The sequence below is a fragment of the Dermacentor andersoni genome, chromosome 3, assembly GCF_023375885.2.
Source record: "Dermacentor andersoni chromosome 3, qqDerAnde1_hic_scaffold, whole genome shotgun sequence".
NCBI lineage: Eukaryota > Metazoa > Arthropoda > Arachnida > Ixodida > Ixodidae > Dermacentor > Dermacentor andersoni.
This window is the reverse complement of record NC_092816.1, coordinates 168,255,519-168,275,593: the sequence shown is the minus strand read 5'-3', so window position 1 is coordinate 168,275,593 and position 20,075 is coordinate 168,255,519. Positions and strand designations below refer to the sequence as shown.

General features: G+C 48.4%; 8 non-coding genes across 8 annotated transcripts; all 8 read right to left on the bottom strand.

Annotated features, from left to right (window-relative positions):
- Positions 1–8,975: 8,975 nt before the first annotated feature.
- Positions 8,976–9,047, bottom strand: TRNAA-UGC (transfer RNA alanine (anticodon UGC)). Its single transcript has one exon. It is a non-coding gene; the product is annotated as a tRNA-Ala (tRNA).
- A 5,287-nt stretch (positions 9,048–14,334) lies between these two features.
- TRNAA-UGC (transfer RNA alanine (anticodon UGC)) lies at positions 14,335–14,406 on the bottom strand. The gene has a single exon. It is a non-coding gene; the product is annotated as a tRNA-Ala (tRNA).
- Positions 14,407–14,671: 265 nt separating this feature from the next.
- TRNAA-UGC (transfer RNA alanine (anticodon UGC)) lies at positions 14,672–14,743 on the bottom strand. The gene has a single exon. It is a non-coding gene; the product is annotated as a tRNA-Ala (tRNA).
- A 263-nt stretch (positions 14,744–15,006) lies between these two features.
- TRNAA-UGC (transfer RNA alanine (anticodon UGC)) lies at positions 15,007–15,078 on the bottom strand. Its single transcript has one exon. It is a non-coding gene; the product is annotated as a tRNA-Ala (tRNA).
- Positions 15,079–15,680: 602 nt separating this feature from the next.
- TRNAA-UGC (transfer RNA alanine (anticodon UGC)) lies at positions 15,681–15,752 on the bottom strand. Its single transcript has one exon. It is a non-coding gene; the product is annotated as a tRNA-Ala (tRNA).
- Positions 15,753–16,017: 265 nt separating this feature from the next.
- TRNAA-UGC (transfer RNA alanine (anticodon UGC)) lies at positions 16,018–16,089 on the bottom strand. The gene has a single exon. It is a non-coding gene; the product is annotated as a tRNA-Ala (tRNA).
- Positions 16,090–16,353: 264 nt separating this feature from the next.
- Positions 16,354–16,425, bottom strand: TRNAA-UGC (transfer RNA alanine (anticodon UGC)). Its single transcript has one exon. It is a non-coding gene; the product is annotated as a tRNA-Ala (tRNA).
- A 265-nt stretch (positions 16,426–16,690) lies between these two features.
- On the bottom strand, positions 16,691–16,762 carry TRNAA-UGC (transfer RNA alanine (anticodon UGC)). Its single transcript has one exon. It is a non-coding gene; the product is annotated as a tRNA-Ala (tRNA).
- Positions 16,763–20,075: the final 3,313 nt, after the last annotated feature.

Here is a 20,075-nt window from a genome sequence, read left to right as displayed (position 1 = left end):
ATAACTTGAGCATAGCGGCATAAGATCGACAGTGTTACGTTTCGCCTACAACGCGCGGTATAGCCGGCGCGGATGCAACGGACGCCGGAGCTTCGTTCAAAGCGGCGGACATTTTGGCCCGTTCGGAGCTCCCGCAGTCTCCCCGCCAAGCGTGTCCAGGCGTGTTTCAGTGCCACGTGTCTTCGTGCGTGCGTGTGTGCGTGTGTGTGTGTGTGCCCACGCTTGTCAAAGCGCGGCAGCCGGGGAGAGGAGCTCCCCAAGTGTGAAGCGAGGAGGTCTGACAGGCGCCAGCTTGGCGATGCGTCACTACACTCGTCTCAACGTGTCTCTCAGTCTGTCCGTACCCGCCGTCACGTGGTCTCGTCACGAGGCCTTCCTTCTTGCCCTCAACTGCGAAAGTATAAGAGCAGCTGCCCCCGGACGCCAAGAGAGAGGCTCCGATTTCTTCCGTTGAGTTACGTGCTCTCCCGTCTCTCCACTTCGGTCGACCTGACCGCCCGCTCTTTTGCGATGTTAGAATAAACCAGTTGTTCTGTTACCAGTCGACTCATGCTTTGCCGAGACCTTCGGATGCTTCCAGTGCCCCAGGCCGCCAGGCCAACGCTACCCTTGGGGCTTGCGACCCGATTGCAACAACGGGTGTCAGCGCTGAGTTTGCAACAACTCGTGCCAGCGGTGCGATTCTAACAGCTGGTGGCAGCGGTGGGATTCTAACAGCTGGTTGCCAGCGGTGAGATCGCGACAACGGAGGCCAGCAGCGAAGATATGCGGTTGACTGTATGCTGAGCAGCAGAACGACCATCCGGGAGCAGTGCAACGAGCCCTGTGTGATGACTGGTTGCCTGCAGCGGAACGACTGCGCTGAATTCTTGGCTGCGAGGTTTGGTGAGTGCGGGACTTTCTTCTTCTGAGTTTTGCCAGGCTTTTGTTAGTGTCAGAAACAGAGCTGGTAATTGTGGTTGTCGTTGCTGCCGGGTTAGTTTGCGGCAAGACAATAGTAGGCAGTAGAGAAAGCAGCATTCAGAGCAGCCATGGATTTGAAGTCGTTGCGCAAACCGAAATTGCTGGAGCTTGCAAGAGAGTTGGGTCTGGATGTCTCAGACAAACTCAGAAAACCAGAACTGCTAAGGGCTATTCTTGAGTTAGAAGCTGAGGATGACGAGCTGTCGGAATGCCTTGAGACCATTGAGGAGAGGGAGACGGCAAAAAGACAGGAGCGCGAACTTAAAGAACAGAAAGAGAAAGATGAGCGCGAACGAAAAGAACAGAAAGAAAAGGAAGAGCGTGAACGTAAAGAACAGATAGAGCGAGAGCAACAAGAAAGAGAGCGCGACCGTCAACACGCTTTGGAAATGAAGCGTCTCGAGTTAGAGATGGAACGCGCTCGTAATGGAAGTCAGGCACACGGTGCAGGAGAACGAGTATTGTTCAAAATGACTGACCTGATGCGGCCGTTTAAGCTTGGAGAGGACATTGGTTTGTTCCTGGTTAACTTTGAGCGAACGTGCGAGAAGCAGGGGTTCTCTCGGGAAACTTGGCCACAGCGCTTGCTCACTTTGTTACCCTGCGAGGCGGCCGACGTAGTCGCTCGCTTGAATAGAGAGGAGGCAGAGGATTTCGACAAAGTGAAATCTAGTCTGCTAAAAAAGTACAGGCTGTCAGCGGAGGCGTTCCGTCGGAAGTTTCGGGAAAATGAGAAAGGTAAAAGTGAGTCATATACAGAGTTTGCCTACAGGCTTATGTCAAACATGCAGGAGTGGCTCAAAGAAGAGAAAGCGTTTGGTGACCACGAGAAAGTTCTGCAGTGTTTCGGGCTAGAACAGTTTTATAGTCGGTTACCTGAGAACGTGCGGTACTGGGTCTTGGATAGGCCAGACGTTAGTACGGTGGCTAGAGCCGCTGAGCTAGCCGAGGAGTTTGTGACGCGTCGGGCTCGCGGAGCAAAGGACGGTCAAAAGGGTGAATTTGGCTCCAAGTTTGAGAGGCCGAAGTTCACTCCCATGAGAGCAAAGGGGGACACACGTAGTGCGGATGCGAGTGAAAGCAGTCCGACCGAACGTAAGGAGACGGCGGCAGCCGAAGCCGAACGCAGAAAGCGGTTCGAGACGAGGCAAGCGCGCGTTTGTTATACGTGCCAGAAGCCGGGTCACTTTTCGGCGCAGTGTCCAGAAACAAAAACAAAAGTCGTGTTTTTGTCATTATGCAGCACTGACGAGAACATGAAGCTTCTCGAGCCTTACATGCGAGACCTCCTCGTAAACGGGAAAGAGTGCCGAGTGCTTCGCGATTCCGCAGCTACAATGGATGTAGTTCACCCTTCTTACGTAGAACCCGATATGTTCACGGGCGAGTGCGCATGGATCAAGCAAGCTGTGGAAGCTCATAGCGTGTGTCTGCCCGTAGCAAAAGTGCTTATTGAAGGACCTTTCGGAGCGCTTGAGACGGAGGCCGCAGTGTCATCTATGCTGCCCCCCCAGTACCCGTACCTATTTTCGAACAGGTCCGATCACCTCCTGCGCGAGAAGGGGCTTTTGTTTGGTGAGGCTAGCGTTCAGGCCTTAACCAGATCGAAGGTTCGGGAGCTCGCTGCAAAGGCGGTAGTTGCGGGACCGACGTTGTCGAACGATGAGAAAGGGTCAGAGGCGCAGCATGCTGATATTCAGAGCACGCCCGAACTGAATAAGATTGAGCCTGTAGCGTTAAAGGCACCAGATACTGGAGAGGAAATGCCCGACACGGGAAAGTTAGAAGAGCTATCTGCAGATTTGCTCATCGCGCCTACGTCAGACGGACTTAATAGGTTGCTAAAAGTCAGCCGGGCGGCTTTGATAGCCGAGCAAAAGAAGGATGGCAGCCTAGAAAACATACGCTGCATTGTCAAGGAAGGTATCGCCAAGAAAAATGCTCGCTTTGTGGAAAGAGGTGGCGTCCTGTACCGGAAGTATCTAGACCGCAGGGGAGTGGAGTTCGATCAGCTGATCGTGCCTCAATGCTATCGTCAGGATCTGTTGCGCTTGTCGCATGGGGGTTCGTGGTCCGGACACCTAGGAGTTAAGAAAACTAAGGACCGTCTCTTGCAAGAGTACTATTGGCCAGGGTGTTTTCGGGACGCAGACCACTTTGTGAAGACATGCGACACTTGTCAGCGGGTGGGCAAACCAGGGGACAAATCGAGGGCGCCGTTGAAGTTGGTACCTATCATTACGGAGCCTTTCAGACGGCTCGTTATTGATACAGTGGGACCTCTGCCGGTAACAGCCACGGGGTACAGACACATTTTGACTGTGATCTGCCCAGCGACAAAGTTCCCTGAAGCAGTGCCGCTTAAAGAACTAAGCTCAGTTGAGATAGTCAATGCACTACTGTCCATATTTGCGCGAGTTGGTTTTCCTGCGGAAATCCAATCAGATCAGGGCACAGCATTTACTAGCGCTTTGACGACAGCCTTTCTCGAAAGGTGCGGGGTAAAGCTGTTACACAGCTCAGTGCACCATCCCCAGTCGAATTCCGTTGAAAAGCTCCACTCCGTCATGAAGCGCGTGTTGAGAGCATTGTGTTTTGAACAACAAACTGACTGGGAGCTGTGTCTGCCTGGGGTGATGTTTGCATTAAGGACCGCGCCGCATGCGGCTACGGGGTTTTCGCCAGCTGAGCTGGTGTACGGTCGCTCGCTGCGGTCTCCGCTTCGCATGCTTCGAGAATCGTGGGAAGGCAGGGGCGACGACCCAGTCGTGGTGGAGTACGTGCTTAAGCTCCTCGAACGCTTAAGAAGGGCACAGGAGTTGTCAGGTGAAGCAATGGCAAAGGCCCAGCAGAGGGCCAAGGTTTATTATGATCGGACAGCCAGGGCCCGTCGTTTTGAGGTGGGCGATGAGGTCATGATATTGCGCACATCGCTAAAGAACAAACTCGACGTGCAGTGGGAGGGCCCAGCACGGATTGTTCAAAAACTGTCGGACGTTAACTACGTGGTGAGTCTGCCAGGAAAACGGAAAGCACAGCAAGTTTACCACTGTAATCTGCTCAAACCCTATAAGCAACGGGAAGCAGTAGTGTGCATGATGGTAAACGTTCCCGAAGAGCTTCCGGTCGAGCTTCCGGGACTAGGCTCAGTGACGAACAGGAAAGACACCGATCAAGTCATTAGTGACTTAATCAGTAAAGCATCGCTGTCGCCTGAGCAGAAAACCGAACTACACCAGCTCTTACAAGAGTTTCAAGGTCTGTTCTCTGAGAGGCCTGGTAGGACTTCTGTCCTTACTCATGACATAGAACTTACCTCCCCAGAGCCAGTACGATCCAAGGCGTACCGGGTGTCACCCCGCCAGAGCGATATTATGGAGGCTGAGGTAAAGAAAATGCTACAGCTCGGTGTTATTGAGGCGGGTGAGAGTGATTATACCTCCCCTTTGATTTTAGTTGAGGTACCGGGCAAGGAACCTCGTCCTTGCGTCGACTACCGCAGGCTTAATTCCATCACTAAGGATCAAATTTATCCGATCCCTAACATCGAGGAGCGCCTTGAGAGAGTGAGTAGCGCTCAGTTTATTTCCACCCTAGATCTTGTCAGGGGTTATTGGCAGGTTCCACTTACAGAAGAGGCTAGTAGGTATGCGGCGTTCATTTCACCAATGGGAACATTCCGTCCTAAAGTGTTGAGTTTTGGTTTGAAGAACGCGCCATACTGCTTTTCAAGCCTCATGGATAAAGTGTTGCGGGGACAGCAAGAATTCGCTTTACCGTATCTAGACGACGTAGCGATATTCTCCGCATCCTGGCCTGAGCATATGGCCCACTTGCGGGCAGTGCTAACCCGCCTGCGCGATGCGGGCTTGACAGTCAAGGCTCCCAAGTGCCAGTTAGCACAGGCCGAGGTTGTCTACCTCGGTCACGTGATTGGACGGGGTCGTCGCCGTCCCTCTGAAATAAAGGTGGCCGCTGTGCGAGACTTCCCGCAACCGCGCACGAAGACCGATATTCGGTCGTTCTTAGGTGTCGCCGGCTACTATCAGAGGTACATCCCCAGGTACTCTGATGTCGCGGCTCCCCTGACGGATGCTCTAAGAAAGACAGAGCCGCAAACAGTCGTCTGGGACAAGACGAAGGAAAGAGCTTTTAGCGCCCTAAAGAGCGCCCTAACAAGCCAGCCTGTGCTACGATCGCCCGACTACACCAAAGAGTTCGTTGTTCAGTGCGATGCTAGTGAGCGAGGCATGGGCGTTGTACTGTGCCAACGGGAAAATGGAGAAGTAGAACACCCCGTCCTGTATGCTAGTCGTAAGCTGACCAGTCGTGAGCAGGCGTACAGCGCCACCGAGAAAGAGTGTGCGTGTATCGTGTGGGCCGTTCAGAAATTGTCATGCTACCTAGCCGGCTCGAGGTTTATCATTGAGACGGATCACTGCCCTCTCCAATGGCTGCAGACCATCTCTCCCAAAAATGGCCGCCTCCTGCGCTGGAGCCTCGCTTTGCAACAATATTCCTTTGAGGTGCGTTACAAAAAGGGGAGTCTCAACGGTAACGCCGATGGCTTAAGTCGAAGCCCCTAACGTGGGAATCAGCCTCAAAATTGTTCGTTACTGATGTTTTTCTTCCTGAGGCAGGATTTTTAACATATTGCTTTTGTGTAGTGTTTCAAAGTGATGATGTGCTTTCTAGTGCAATTTTCCAATTTGTGGACGTGTTCTGAGTGCTGCTAAACTACTGTAAGGAACTAGGCAGTAGTATAAAAGGGGAAAGAGCCTGGCAGGGCTTAGTGAGGGTTGTGCCGTGCTTGCTGACTGAGCGGTTGACTTTCGGCGTAGTTCTAACGCTTGCCGGGAACGAGAACAAAAATGTCAACTCTCCCGAAGTCACTTTGCAGTGTCCTGTGTGAACCTGAACGAGAGAACGAGGCCTTCTCTGTGCGCTGCGCTCAAGAAACGCCGAAGGACGACCGACTTCGGTTATGAGCATCATCAAGCGACATCCCTCCGGACAGCGGATGCAGTCCCCTGACCATCGGGATCTCCTTCCCCCGGCGGGGCGGTCTGTTACGTTTCGCCTACAACGCGCGGTATAGCCGGCGCGGATGCAACGGACGCCGGAGCTTCGTTCAAAGCGGCGGACATTTTGGCCCGTTCGGAGCTCCCGCAGTCTCCCCGCCAAGCGCGTCCAGGCGTGTTTCAGTGCCACGTGTCTTCGTGCGTGCGTGTGTGCGTGTGTGTGTGTGTGCCCACGCTTGTCAAAGCGCGGCAGCCGGGGAGAGGAGCTCCCCAAGTGTGAAGCGAGGAGGTCTGACAGGCGCCAGCTTGGCGATGCGTCACTACACTCGTCTCAACGTGTCTCTCAGTCTGTCCGTACCCGCCGTCACGTGGTCTCGTCACGAGGCCTTCCTTCTTGCCCTCAACTGCGAAAGTATAAGAGCAGCTGCCCCCGGACGCCAAGAGAGAGGCTCCGATTTCTTCCGTTGAGTTACGTGCTCTCCCGTCTCTCCACTTCGGTCGACCTGACCGCCCGCTCTTTTGCGATGTTAGAATAAACCAGTTGTTCTGTTACCAGTCGACTCATGCTTTGCCGAGACCTTCGGATGCTTCCAGTGCCCCAGGCCGCCAGGCCAACGCTACCCTTGGGGCTTGCGACCCGATTGCAACAACGGGTGTCAGCGCTGAGTTTGCAACAACTCGTGCCAGCGGTGCGATTCTAACAACAGATACATACATTCTGTCTAGTCTCGCATGGCTCTCCCGCTGAAAGTGCGTGTATTGTGGGTGGGTCCCAGTGGAAAACACATTGCCAACATCCTCGAGACCATACTCATGCACAAAAGTATTCAAAACTTCAGAGCTCTTGTCTCTCAGTGGCCTAAACTTCACTCTGTCAGCTGCGGCGCACACACAGTTGAAGTCTCCTAGTACAAGCAAAAGCTTGTCGCCATTCAACCATGGCTCAAGTGATTCAAAGAAAATTTTACGCTCGCTTTCTACATTAGGAGCATATACACAAACAATTCGCCACCAAAAATTCGAAAATGTGAAATCAGCAATCAAAAGGCGACCACTTGGGCATGCAAATACAGACTCTACGTTCACTCTTAACGTCTTACGTATGAATACAAGGCACCCACCCGACGTCCCAACAGAATGACAAACGCACACATGAAAGTTTGCTTGAAAGGAAGACACCATGCGGTCAGTGTGCTCTTGGCTCTCTATTTTCGACTCTTGTAAAGCAATTATGTCAATATCGTTATCCAGAAGAAGGCGATTAAGCTGGTATTGTCGCCTTCTTGCTCCCAGACCTCTGACGTTCAAAGTCGCAACTCGAAGTGGAGCAATAAGATTAAAAGCCATGTCTTAGAAGAAGAAACGCCTCTATCCGCATGGTGCCTACCTTCATGGTTGACGTAGCCTTCCTCACGACTGCCAGGACCTCTTGACACCGGTCGACCAACACAACCGGCGCTGACACCGACCAGGACACTGTGTTACTACGGAGGCTGTTTCCCCGCCTTCCGCGGGTCGGCCGGAAGGTTCGGCCGCGGTTTTAAAGACGAGCGTCTCACTCCCCCTGCCTTCGGCGGAGGCTCATCGCCGCTACCGCCTGGCTGCAGCTTGACGTCCCCGCTTTCTTCATGCGGACGTTTTCCAGCAATGGTGCTCGCCGCTTCCTGGTTCGTCTCCATGGTATCAATGCCGGGGGTCTCCACGCTGCTTTCTTTAGCGTCCGCGGCTTTCGCCGCCTCCTTTGCCTTGTCATCGTCGTCCTGTTCAGGCTTATGCTGCGCCTGTACACTACCATCTGTTGCGCCGGAGGGCCCCGCCTTCTGCTTCACCAGAGTCGTGAACGATGGCTGAGTATGGCGCTGTGGTTGTCCACCCACACGGGCTGCTTCCTCAGCATCCGTCTCGTCCATCAGCATCTCGGACGCGTCCTCGCTGGTTCCCGGGCCTGTAATGCTCGCGTAAGTGCGAGTACACTGGTCTTCTTCGTGCCCGAAGCGTCGGCAGATTCCGCAACGCGGGACTCGACATTCCTTGCGGATGTGGCCCGTACCGCGACACCGAAGGCACAGCGGGGGTCTGCCTGGTACCACGACAAGCGCCAACTCACCGCCAACGCTCAGCTGGTGTGGCAAGTCATCCAACTTCACGCCCGCTTTCAACTTGAGGGTGACAAGCCGGGTGGTTGATCCCTTCTCTGTCATACCTTGTACACGCCAGCGCTCCCGGGCTACTTCGGTAACTTTTCCATAGGGCGCAAAGGCGACACGCACGTCCTCATCAGGCACATTGTGTAGAAGCCAGTGGAGCTTCAGTCGAACGTCCTGGTTCGCCGGGTCAATCACCAGGCAGCGCCGGTTTTTTACACGCAGCTCCCCGATGCTCGAGATCTTCTTCACCGCGTCCGCGTCCTTGAAAGTGATAGCCCAGACATGGCTCATGCGATACGCCCCCAGGGCGATAACATCCGGAAGAAGCGAATGCGGTGCCAATGCGTCACGGAAATCTTCAATCCGGTACGGTCGCGCCGTGATATCAGCGTGCAAAAAAACTGTATTTAAAACATAACGACCTGTTGGCAGACCTGGCAGAACAACTTGGTAGGTGCCCTCCTGTTCCATCGTCCTGTTTCCGCGGCCAGAAAAGGCCGCTGAAGCCGCTCCAACGGAGCCCGTCATCATGCGTCCGTCACGCTCGGTGGCCGGAAGCAGCATTCTGAGCTATACCCCCGAATTACATTTAAACGGGAATATTACGCACTTGATGTAGTATTGTAATAGAATCGTATGAAAAATTGAGCAGTTTTGATCCAATCACGTGCGTTATGGCTTGAAGCGCTAAGGCCTACACTTACTACTATGTGGCGGCGGAGGAAGTCAGTGCTCGGAAGGCGATTCCTCCAGTGCGCATTGCGTGCTATTATGTGCGCAGTGCCAAATAATTAGTTCATCGTTTTCACTATTGTATAAAAAAATAAAAATTACGCAACACACGTGGAGGTCCCGGGGATCGAACCCGGGGCTTCTCGCATGCAAAGCGAGCGCTCTACCTCTGAGCTATACCCCCGAATTTTTTTTTTTTTTTTTATTTATTGCCTGTTAGCGATACAATACGGAAAAAAAAAACATGGAATGACTACATTCACAATTTTGAAATCAAAGCAAAACCACATTCACAATAAAATGAGGCGATAAAAACACCGGCTGTATTACACATTATACAGCTTGGTTAAAGGTATTTTGTTGTCGTGAGGTGGTCAAAGATCCATAGCCATTCTGGGGGCTCGCATAAAGACCTATATGCGTCACGTACATATACAATATTTTCAACAAAATACTCTTTTGCTGGTCGTGCAACTTGGTCTGCATTTCTGACCGCCATTCGCGTCCTCCAGAGACTGTGCATGCACAACAACATTATTAGGTCGTACGGCACCATCTCTGTTTGCTCAACAGGCAGAAACCTTATCCCGAAAGGCGTTAATGGCAAATCTTTTTTGAGAGTTCTCTGTAGGATGTCCCATAAGAATATGGAATCCCAGCAATTCAAGAAAATATGCTCTATTGTCTCTGGCTTTTTACAAATGATGCAGTTGACGCTCCCAGGCACAAAGATACCTTTTTCCTGGAGCCAAGGTTTGACAGGTAGTGTGCCGCAGTGTAACATAAAGAAGAAAGTTTTTGTAGAAGCCTTCACAGGAAAACCTTTTACACGTTTCAGCACATTCCGCTCTTGTCCTAAATGATATGCTGAACGATAAATAGGCGTAGGGCACATGACATAAATAAGGTCCTTGTAAAGCTTCTTTTTGGAAACATCTGACAGATAATCTACTGAAAAATGCGCTCTCAGAAAACGGACACTATCCACAACTTCACGCATAAATCCTTTCACAGCTACATTACGAAGCGTGTGTGACGTAACAATAAAATCAGGCAATGCATCACACAATCGCAGTTGAATAACAGTGCGCAAGAACGCGTCACTTTGGTCGCGAAAAAACACAAATCTCGACACGACCTGTTTCAAGAACAAATGAGATAAACCTACACCTCCATTCCCCACCGCATGAAATAAGTTTACACGACTCATCCTTTCCCAACCAGATGCCCACAAAAAAACAGCAAATATTCTGTGCAATTTCTGCACACAAATTCTTGACATACACAGCACTTGTAACATATAAAACACTTTCGCTACCAAAAACAAGTTACACACCGTCGCACGGGTGAAAATAGACATACTTCGTCCGCCCCACTTTGATGTTTGCGCTTTCATTTTTTCAGTTGGCTCTGCCCACTGGCTCGTTGCATCTTTATAATATTGAAGCGGAACACCAAGGTAGCTGGATGGCACAGTTGTGAACTTTATGCTTTCATAGCATTCTGGCTTATCTTCCCATTCTCCGTGCCAGAAACCTAAACACTTCTGCCAGTTTATGGCACTGCCAGTAAAGCTACAAAATTCTTTGGCATCTTTTACTGCTTCTTTAATGCTTGTTTTGTCTCCACAAAAAATTGCAATGTCATCTGCGTAAGACAAGATTTTAATTTCATGCGTCAAGAAACGGAAACCTCGTATATTCTGGTTGTTCTGCACTTTAAGACAAAAAGGTTCCAAGAACATTGCAAATAATAATGCTGAAATCGGATCTCCCTGTTTTACACCAGTTACAACTGATATTCGATCACTTAATGTCTTATTAATTATTAGATTGGTAGTACAATCAGTGTAAGCCATTTTTACCCCATCTAGGACCACCTTGCCAACGTTAGTATATTCCAGTAATCTAAAGATCGCCTCGTGCGCTACCCTATCAAAGGCTTTCTCAAGGTCCAGCTGTACCATCGCCACGTTCCCGCGTACCATATCACAGCACTCCAGTACACTTCGAGCTGTATGAACATTCGTGAAAATTGTCCTCCCCTTTATGCCACATGTTTGGTGTTTACCAACTACCAATGTTATTACACTTTGCAGTCTTTTAGCTAACACTTTCATGAATATCCTGTAATCAACATTTGCAAGGCTTATCGGTCGATATGCTTCCACTGAAAGTAATTTCGAGGGGTCATCTGTTTTAGGTATTAGTACAATATGGCTTGTTTTAAAAGATGGAGGCATTCCACGGCTGTCATACGCTTCATTAATAACATGGTAGAGTATTTCAGCCAATTCCTGTTTAAAAGCTTTGTAGAATGACGCGCCAAGGCCATCAGGCCCAAGCGACTTTCCTACACTTAACTCTTTTATTGCTGTTTCGATTTCATTAACACTAATGGGAGCTTCCAGGGTATTTTTCGCATCGTCGTCCAACCTCGGCATTAGTGGCATAAATTCTGTAAAGAAGCCTTCGTGTACAGGTGTCTTACACCCCAGCAAACCCGTGTATCTTTCAACAAATGCTGTCTGGATCACATTTTGATCAGTCGTGACTTCATCACGATAGCAAATTCTTTTGATTTCGTTCTTTGCGCCGTAGCATCTTTCGTCTCCCAGTGCACGCTTGGTTGGGGTTTCCCCCAGCCAGAGCCGTTCAGCCCGCGCTCTTATCACGGCCCCTCTATATTTTTCAGCTTCCATGGCTTCCATCTTTCTTTTAACTTCTTTAATCTCTTTTGAAAACAGCCCAGGTATTGTGGTTTCAGCATTTAAAAGATAGTGCAGAGTATTTCGCAGTTCTTTTTCTTCCTGTTTAGATTTGTGCCGCAGTGCGCATGCTCTATCAATTGCAGTAATTTTAACATCAATTTTAAGTTGTTCCCACAACGCACCAATCCTGTCAGACTTATCAGAGTTAACAGCTTCAATTCTTTCTGTCACTGCCCGCATAAAAGTTTCATCATGTAGCAGCTTTTCGTTAAGCTTCCAAAGATTCCAATTAAACTGTGAAGTTTTTCGTTTCGTGCCTATTTCAAACATGACCAGGCTGTGGTCGCTGAAGCTTACATGCTTTACCATGTATTTGAAGCATAATGGCATAAGGCTTGCTGAAATGTATGCGCGATCTAACCTGGCATGACTCGCACCTTGGAAATGCGTATACTGCACACAATTACCACGCAGTACATCCCCAACATCAAACATATATTTTTCTTGTGTAACTGTGTTCAATAGATCAGCGCTCAAATCTCTAATATGTACATTTTTGACTGTGTCCTCAGGCAAGCATACACAGTTAAAATCACCAAGAAGCACAACTTTCCTTTCACAAGACAAAAACGGTTCAACATACTCGAAGAAAACCTTGCGCTCCCTCTCTCTATTCGGGGCGTAGATGCACAAAAGACGCCACTCAGCTTCATTAAAAGAAAAATCACACAGGACTAGCCGACCATTTTCACTGGTGAGGACTGCTTCCTCTAATATTCCGATACTATTGCGCAAAAAAAGGGCACATCCTCCGGACTTGCCAGCAGCATGACACACACAAACGTTATATCTTGCTTTAAAGGTCTCGACCATCCGGTCTGTTGCTTCCTGACTCTCGATTTTTGTCTCCTGAATAGCCAAAATATCTATGTCATTATCGAGCATTAGGCGACTAACTTGCACTTGCCGTCGTCGTGCTGTCAATCCCCGTACATTCAACGTTGCAATACGAAGTGCAGAAAGATTTGGGTCCATTGTCTTATTTTTTTTTTTTCCACAATACCTAATACGCTACGCAAAAACAGGCGAGGGAGACTTACATCACCGGTCAGTGTGCACAGCAGGCGGATTCGTCCACACGGGTAATTAGCCCGGCTTCTACCTTGAAGACACTAAACTCAACCAAAGTCTCAACATGATTGTCCTCGTACATACACTTGAACAAGAAGGCAAAAAAGTACCCCCGCTAACGCGGAGGCACTCGCGGCCCTTGCAACCGGTCTGGTGGGACCGTCGGCTTGGGCTTGAAGCTGCTCCTACGAGTGGTCGTTGACTTCAGCGGTGGTGGTCCCACAGCGCTCGTTGGGTCGGAGCAATCCTCGTCGCTAGCCACCTTCTCATGAGGTCTCTTAGTAATGGCTGTTGCCGGTTGACTTCCTTTTTCACTTTTCGGGAGTGCCTCGTTCTCCGAGTCATTCTGCGAAGCCGATGCGCCACCTCCGAGATTTGTTTCCATCTCGGGAGTACTTTCGGGTGTGCTTGGGTGGGCCGGTTGTCGGTTTTCGTCCTCCGTTCTTACTTCTTTGTCCTTTTCAGAAGACGCTACAGGCGGGTTCTCTTGCCTGCTCGCCTGATGCCCACTTCCCACAGAAGCTTCTTCGGCGTCGGCCTGGTCCATAAGGTGCTCATGCACAATGTCGCTTCCACCTGTTCCGGTTACGTTGGCATAGCTGCGTACACATTGGCTCTCCTCGTGGCCATAGCGACGGCAGGCACCGCAGCGCGGTACCCGGCACTCGCGCCGTATGTGACCGGTGCCGTGGCACCGGAGGCAGAGCGGCGCTCTACCAGATACGAATACAAGTGCGTTGTCTTCGCCTATGCGCAACTGGTGCGGCAGGTCTTCGACCGTCAAACCGGACTTCAGGCGCAAGGACACCAAACGTGTGTGCGAGCCCTTCTCGTAACAGCCTGAGACACGCCACTTCTCTTTGGAAATTTCAATAACTTTGCCAAAAGGTGCCAAAGCCGTTCGAACTTCGTCGTCGGGCGTGGTGTGCAGGAGCCAGTGAAGCTTCATCCGCACATCCTGTTTGCACGGGTCAATAACAACGCACCGGTGCTCCTTGACGCTGAACGCCTTGAGGGAAAGTATCTTTTTCTTTGCGTCTTCATCCTTGAAGGTTATCGCCCACACATGATTCATTTGATAGGCCCCAAGGGCCAGCACTTCCGGCATAAGCTGTACTCTGACAAGCGCATCGCGAAAATGTTCTACGCGATACGGTCTTGCTTTTAAGTCTCCGTGCAAAAACACTGTCTTAGAAACCGTCATACCTGAAGGCAGATGAGGCAAAACAAGCTGGTATTCCTGTGTAGTCGACTCCGTAAACCTGATTCCACGGCCCAGCTGGGCCGCTTCAACCGCCCCAACGGAGCAAGACATTCTGCGACCGTACCGTACGGTAGCCGGAAGTAGAATCCCCCGCTATACCCCCGAATTACATTTAAACGGGAATATTACGCACTTCATGTAGTATTGTAATTGAATCGTATGAAAAATTGAGCAGTTTTGATCCAATCACGTGCGTTATGGCTTGAAGCGCTAAGACCTACACTTACTACTATATGGCGGCGGAGGAAGTCAGTGCTCGGAAGGCGATTCCTCCAGTGCGCATTGCGTGCTATTATGTGCGCAGTGCCAAATAATTGTTCATCGTTTTCACTATTGTATAAAAAAATAAAAATTACGCAGCACACGTGGAGGTACCGGGGATCGAACCCGGGGCTTCTCGCATGCAAAGCGAGCGCTCTACCTCTGAGCTACACCCCCGAATTACGTTTAAACGGGAATATTACGCACTTCATGTAGTATTGTAGTAGAATGGTATGAGAAATTGAGTAGTTTTGATACAATCACGTGCGTTATGGCTTGAAGCGCTAAGACCTACACTTACTACTATGTGGCGGCGGAGGAAGTCAGTGCTCGGAAGGCGATTCCTCCAGTGCGCATTGCGTGCTATTATGTGCGCAGTGCCAAATAATTAGTTCATCGTTTTCACTATTATATCAAAATAATAAAAATTACGCAGCACACGTGGAGGTACCGGGGATCGAACCTGGGGCTTCTCGCATGCAAAGCGAGCGCTCTACCTCTGATCTATACCCCCGAATTACATTTAAACGGGAATATTACGCACTTCATGTAGTATTGTAATAGAATCGTATGAGAAATTGAGCAGTTTTGATCCAATCACGTGCGTTATGGCTTGAAGCGCTAAGACCTACACTTACTACTATATGGCGGCGGAGGAAGTCAGTGCTCGGAAGGCGATTCCTCCAGTGCGCATTGCGTGCTATTATGTGCGCAGTGCCAAATAATTGTTCATCGTTTTCACTATTGTATAAAAAAATAAAAATTACGCAGCACACGTGGAGGTACCGGGGATCGAACCCGGGGCTTCTCGCATGCAAAGCGAACGCTCTACCTCTGAGCTATACCCCCGAATTACATTTAAACGGGAATATTACGCACTTCATGTAGTATTGTAATAGAATCGTATGAAAAATTGAGCAGTTTTGATCCAATCACGTGCGTTATGGCTTGAAGCGCTAAGACCTACATTTACTACTATGTGGCGGCGGAGGAAGTCAGTGCTCGGAAGGCGATTCCTCCAGTGCGCATTGCGTGCTATTATGTGCGCAGTGCCAAATAATTAGTTCATCGTTTTCACTATTATATAAAAACAATAAAAATGACGCAGCCAACGTGGAAGTACCGGCGATCGAACCCGGGGCTTCTGGCAAGCAAAGCGAGCGCTCTACCTCTGAGCTATACCCCCGAATTACGTTTAAACGGGAATATTACGCACTTGATGTAGTATTGTAATAGAATCGTATGAAAAATTGAGCAGTTTTGATCCAATCACGTGCGTTATGGCTTGAAGCGCTAAGGCCTACACTTACTACTATGTGGCGGCGGAGGAAGTCAGTGCTCGGAAGGTGATTCCTCCAGTGCGCATTGCGTGCTATTATGTGCGCAGTGCCAAATAATTAGTTCATCGTTTTCACTATTATATAAAAATAATAAAAATTACGCAGCACACGTGGAGATACCGGGGATCGAACCCGGGGCTTATCGCATGCAAAGCGAGCGCTCTACCTGTGAGCTATACCCCCGAATTACGTTTAAACGGGAATATTACGCACTTCATGTAGTATTGTAATAGAATCGTATGAGAAATTGAGCAGTTTTGATCCAATCACGTGCGTTATGGCTTGAAGCGCTAAGACCTACACTTACTACTATGTGGCGGCGGAGGAAGTCAGTGCTCGGAAGGCGATTCCTCCAGTGCGCATTGCGTGCTATTATGTGCGCAGTGCCAAATAATTAGTTCATCGTTTTCACTATTATATAAAAATAATAAAAATTACGCAGCACACGTGGAGATACCGGGGATCGAACCCGGGGCTTATCGCATGCAAAGCGAGCGCTCTACCTGTGAGCTATACCCCCGAATTACGTTTAAACGGGAATATTACGCACTTCATGTAGTATTGTAATAGAATCGTATGAGAAATTGAGCAGTTTTGATCCAATCACGTGCGTTATGGCTTGAAGCGCTAAGACCTACACTTACTACTATGTGGCGGCGGAGGAAGTCAGTGCTCGGAAGGCGATTCCTCCAGTGCGCACTGCGTGCTATTATGTGCGCAGTGCCAAATAATTAGTTCATCGTTTTCACTATTGTATAAAAAAATAAAAATTACGCAGCACACGTGGAGGTACCGGGGATCGAACCCGGGGCTTCTCGCATGCAAAGCGAGCGCTCTACCTCTGAGCTATACCCCCGACTTACATTTAAACGGGAATATTACGCACTTCATGTAGTATTGTAATAGAATCGTATGAGAAATTGAGCAGTTTTGATCCAATCACGTGCGTTATGGCTTGAAGCGCTAAGGCCTACACTTACTACTATGTGGCGGCGGAGGAAGTCAGTGCTCGGAAGGCGATTCCTCCACTGCGCATTGCGTGCTATTATGTGCGCAGGGCCAAATATTTAGTTCATCGTTTTCACTATTATATAAAAATAATAAAAATTACGCAGCACACGTGGAGATACCAGGGATCGAACCCGGGGCTTCTCGCATGCAAAGCGAGCGCTCTACCTCTGAGCTATACCCCCCTTTTTTTTTTTCTTTATTGCCTGTTTTCTTTTACAGGTCGTGGAAACAGAGAAACATGAATGATAAAAGGAAACATTTGGACCAAAACTTGATCCCGTGTGTTCACGTTAAAATTTCTTCAAGTTACACAATTTTTCCAAGAGAGGTAGCCAGTCAGGAGGCTCTGGTTGCGCTTTATACAGTTCGCGTATATAATCCATGTTTACAATGAAATTTTCCCTGACAGGACGTGCGTGAAGGTCGGCATTGCGGACCGCCATTCTAGTCTGCCAGATGCTGTGAAGTGCTATCAGCATGAACATGTCGTACGGGACGCCGTCTTGATTGTCCACACTCAGAAAACGAATGCCATAACTCGTGATAGGTAGGTCCTTTTTCAATGTGCGCTGCAGAATGTCCCAATGGAAAACGGCGTCCCAGCAGTAAAGAAAAACGTGTTCTACTGTTTCGGGCGTCTTACAAAGTAGACAGTTTGTCGTCCATGGAACGTAGAGTCCCTTATCAGCTAACCATTGCTTTACTGGGAGCGTCCCAGAATGAAGTTTAAAGAAGAAAGTTTTTGTTCCCGGTTTTACGTTCATCTTTTTAACCCTTCTTAGCACGTCCTGTCCGGGTCCGACATTGAATAAAGTTCTGTACCGCGGTGTTGGCAACAAACAGTCGACAAGGTCTTTGTAAAGTGTTTTCCGTTTTACAGAGGACAAATACTCTAGCGAAAAGCGCACTTTCAGAAATTGAAAAGAATGCACTACTTCACGCAAGAATCCAGTCACATAACGGTGCATATTGTCATTCGATGACACAACAAATTCTGGAACGTGTGAACACAGCCTTAATTTTATCACAGTTTGTAAAAAGCCATTTCTTTGGTCACGGAGAAAAATAAAACGAGACACAACTTGCCTAATAAATAAATGACACAAACCCAATCCACCGTTTCGGACCGGTAAGAATAAATTTGAGCGACTTGTTCGTTCCTAGGTCGATCTCCACAGAAACACGGCGAAAATCCTGTGAAATTTCTGCACATTCACCCGCGACATACAAAGGACTTGGAACACATACCATATTTTGGCTATTAAAAACAGGTTGCATACATACGCCCGTGCAAAAATAGAGAGCTCCCGCCCACCCCAGGCGTTTGTTTTTTGCCTGATTGTTTCTGCTTCGTCCTTCCAGTACTCGTTGTTGTCACGATAAACCTCGAGTGGCACCCCTAGGTACTTCAGTGGGCGGGTTTCCCATCTTACATTTACGTATACATCAGGCTTCATATCCCAACTGCCATACCAAAACGCAGTTGTTTTATCCCAGTTAATCATGCTACCTGTCATGGAACAAAATTGTTTGGCTGTATGAACAACTTCACATATACTCTGCCTATCTTGACAGAGTACGGCCACATCGTCAGCATATGCAAGAATCTTTACTTCAGTACTCTGTAATCTAAATCCGTGCACGTTTGAATTTTGGATAATTGATAAGCAAAAGGGTTCTAGGTATATGGCAAAAAGTAAGGCTGAGGCCGGGCATCCTTGTCTGATGGAACTGAGTATGTCAATTTCTTCACTTAGCGTCCTATTAACTACCAGGCGTGTTACACACTGCGAGTACGCCATCTTTAATCCATCAAGAAACACAGTTCCAACTTGCACATGTTCTAACACGTTGAACAACACTTCATGGGAGACACGGTCAAAAGCTTTTTGTAAATCTAATTGCATCATTGCTATTCGATCTCCAAAGTCATCGCAAATCTCTAAGACACTTCTTACTACGTGTATATTTGTCGTAATGCTACGACCTCTTATGCCACATGTCTGGTGCGGTCCTACAATGTTTTGATCGACATTCTGCATTCTTTTGGCCAGCACCTTCATGAAAATTTTGTAATCTGTATTCAAGAGGCTAATGGGGCGATATGACGTCACAGACTGAAGTTTGATGTCATCGTCCGATTTGGGGATTAAAACAGTGTGCGCTTCAGTGAAAGACCGTGGTAGCTTCTTCTTTTTATACCCCTCTTCGATAACTTGGAACAGCGCGCTGGCAATCTCTTCTTTAAACATTTTATAGAATTCTGCTCCGATTCCATCTGGGCCAGGTGTCTTTCCAGTGCTTAAGTCATCAATAGCTTTTTTAATCTCCTGTATACTGATAGGGGCCTCCAAACTTTTTTTAGTTTCGTCGTCAAACTCGGGCACTAAAGAAAGGAAATCTTCACTAAATCCATTCCCCATCGGAATACGTTTTCCAAGCAAATCGCGATAGTGTTCAAGAAACGCGTTCATTATCTGACTTTTTTCTTTCGTCAGTCTGCCATTGTACATTATTTCCTTAACTTCTTTTCTTTGTGCATATTGCTTTTCATCACTTAGTGCCCGCTTTGTCGGTGTTTCGCCCATCCAAAGCTTTTCTGTTCTTGACCTAATAATAGTACCTCTGTACTTTTCTTTATCTAAAAGTTCCAGCTTGTTTTTGGTATTTTTGATTTCTTCAGTGAAAGAGCCCGGTTTCACACTCTCTTCCTTTAATAGTGCTTGCAGTTGCGACTGCAATTTCTTCTCGTCTTGTTTCTTCTCAAAATTAAGGATAGTCGTACGTTCTATAGCACTCAATTTAACATCTTGTTTAAAAACTTCCCACCTCGTTTCCCAGTCGTCTTTTCCAACTTCATACAGCATCGTTAACGCTTCATTTACTTTTCTAGAAAAAATTTTATCTTTCATGATGCTATTATTTAATTTCCAGAGGTGCCAGTTGAACTTAGGCATTTTTTCCTTTGTCCCAAGCGTGAATTTTAACAAACAGTGGTCGCTAAAAGACACTGGTATAACAACGTATTCGTCACAACACATCACAAGGTCAAGTGGGATGTAGGCTCTATCCAAACGTGCGTGACTTTGGCCCTGAAAATGCGTGAACTCAACCCCGCCCTTAGACATGCAGAGGGCCACATCTTCTAGCCCATTCTCTGCAATCAATTCCGTCAAAAACAGTGCGCTTTGATCGCGCAAATTTACACGTTTGGAGCGGTCCTCAATCGCGCACACACAGTTAAAGTCACCAATTAATATCACATATCTAGTACAATCAAGGAAACCACCAATCTCTTCAAAGAATGCTTTTCTTTCGTTGTCACGATTTGGGGCGTACAAGCAAATCACGCGCCATTCAAAATTCATTAACGAAAAATCACAAACAACGAAGCGTCCGCTCTCACTGCTTCTTATACTTGTCTCAACTGCGCCCATCGATCTTTTAATAAAAATTGCACACCCTCCCGATAAGCCATCGGCATGTGACACACAG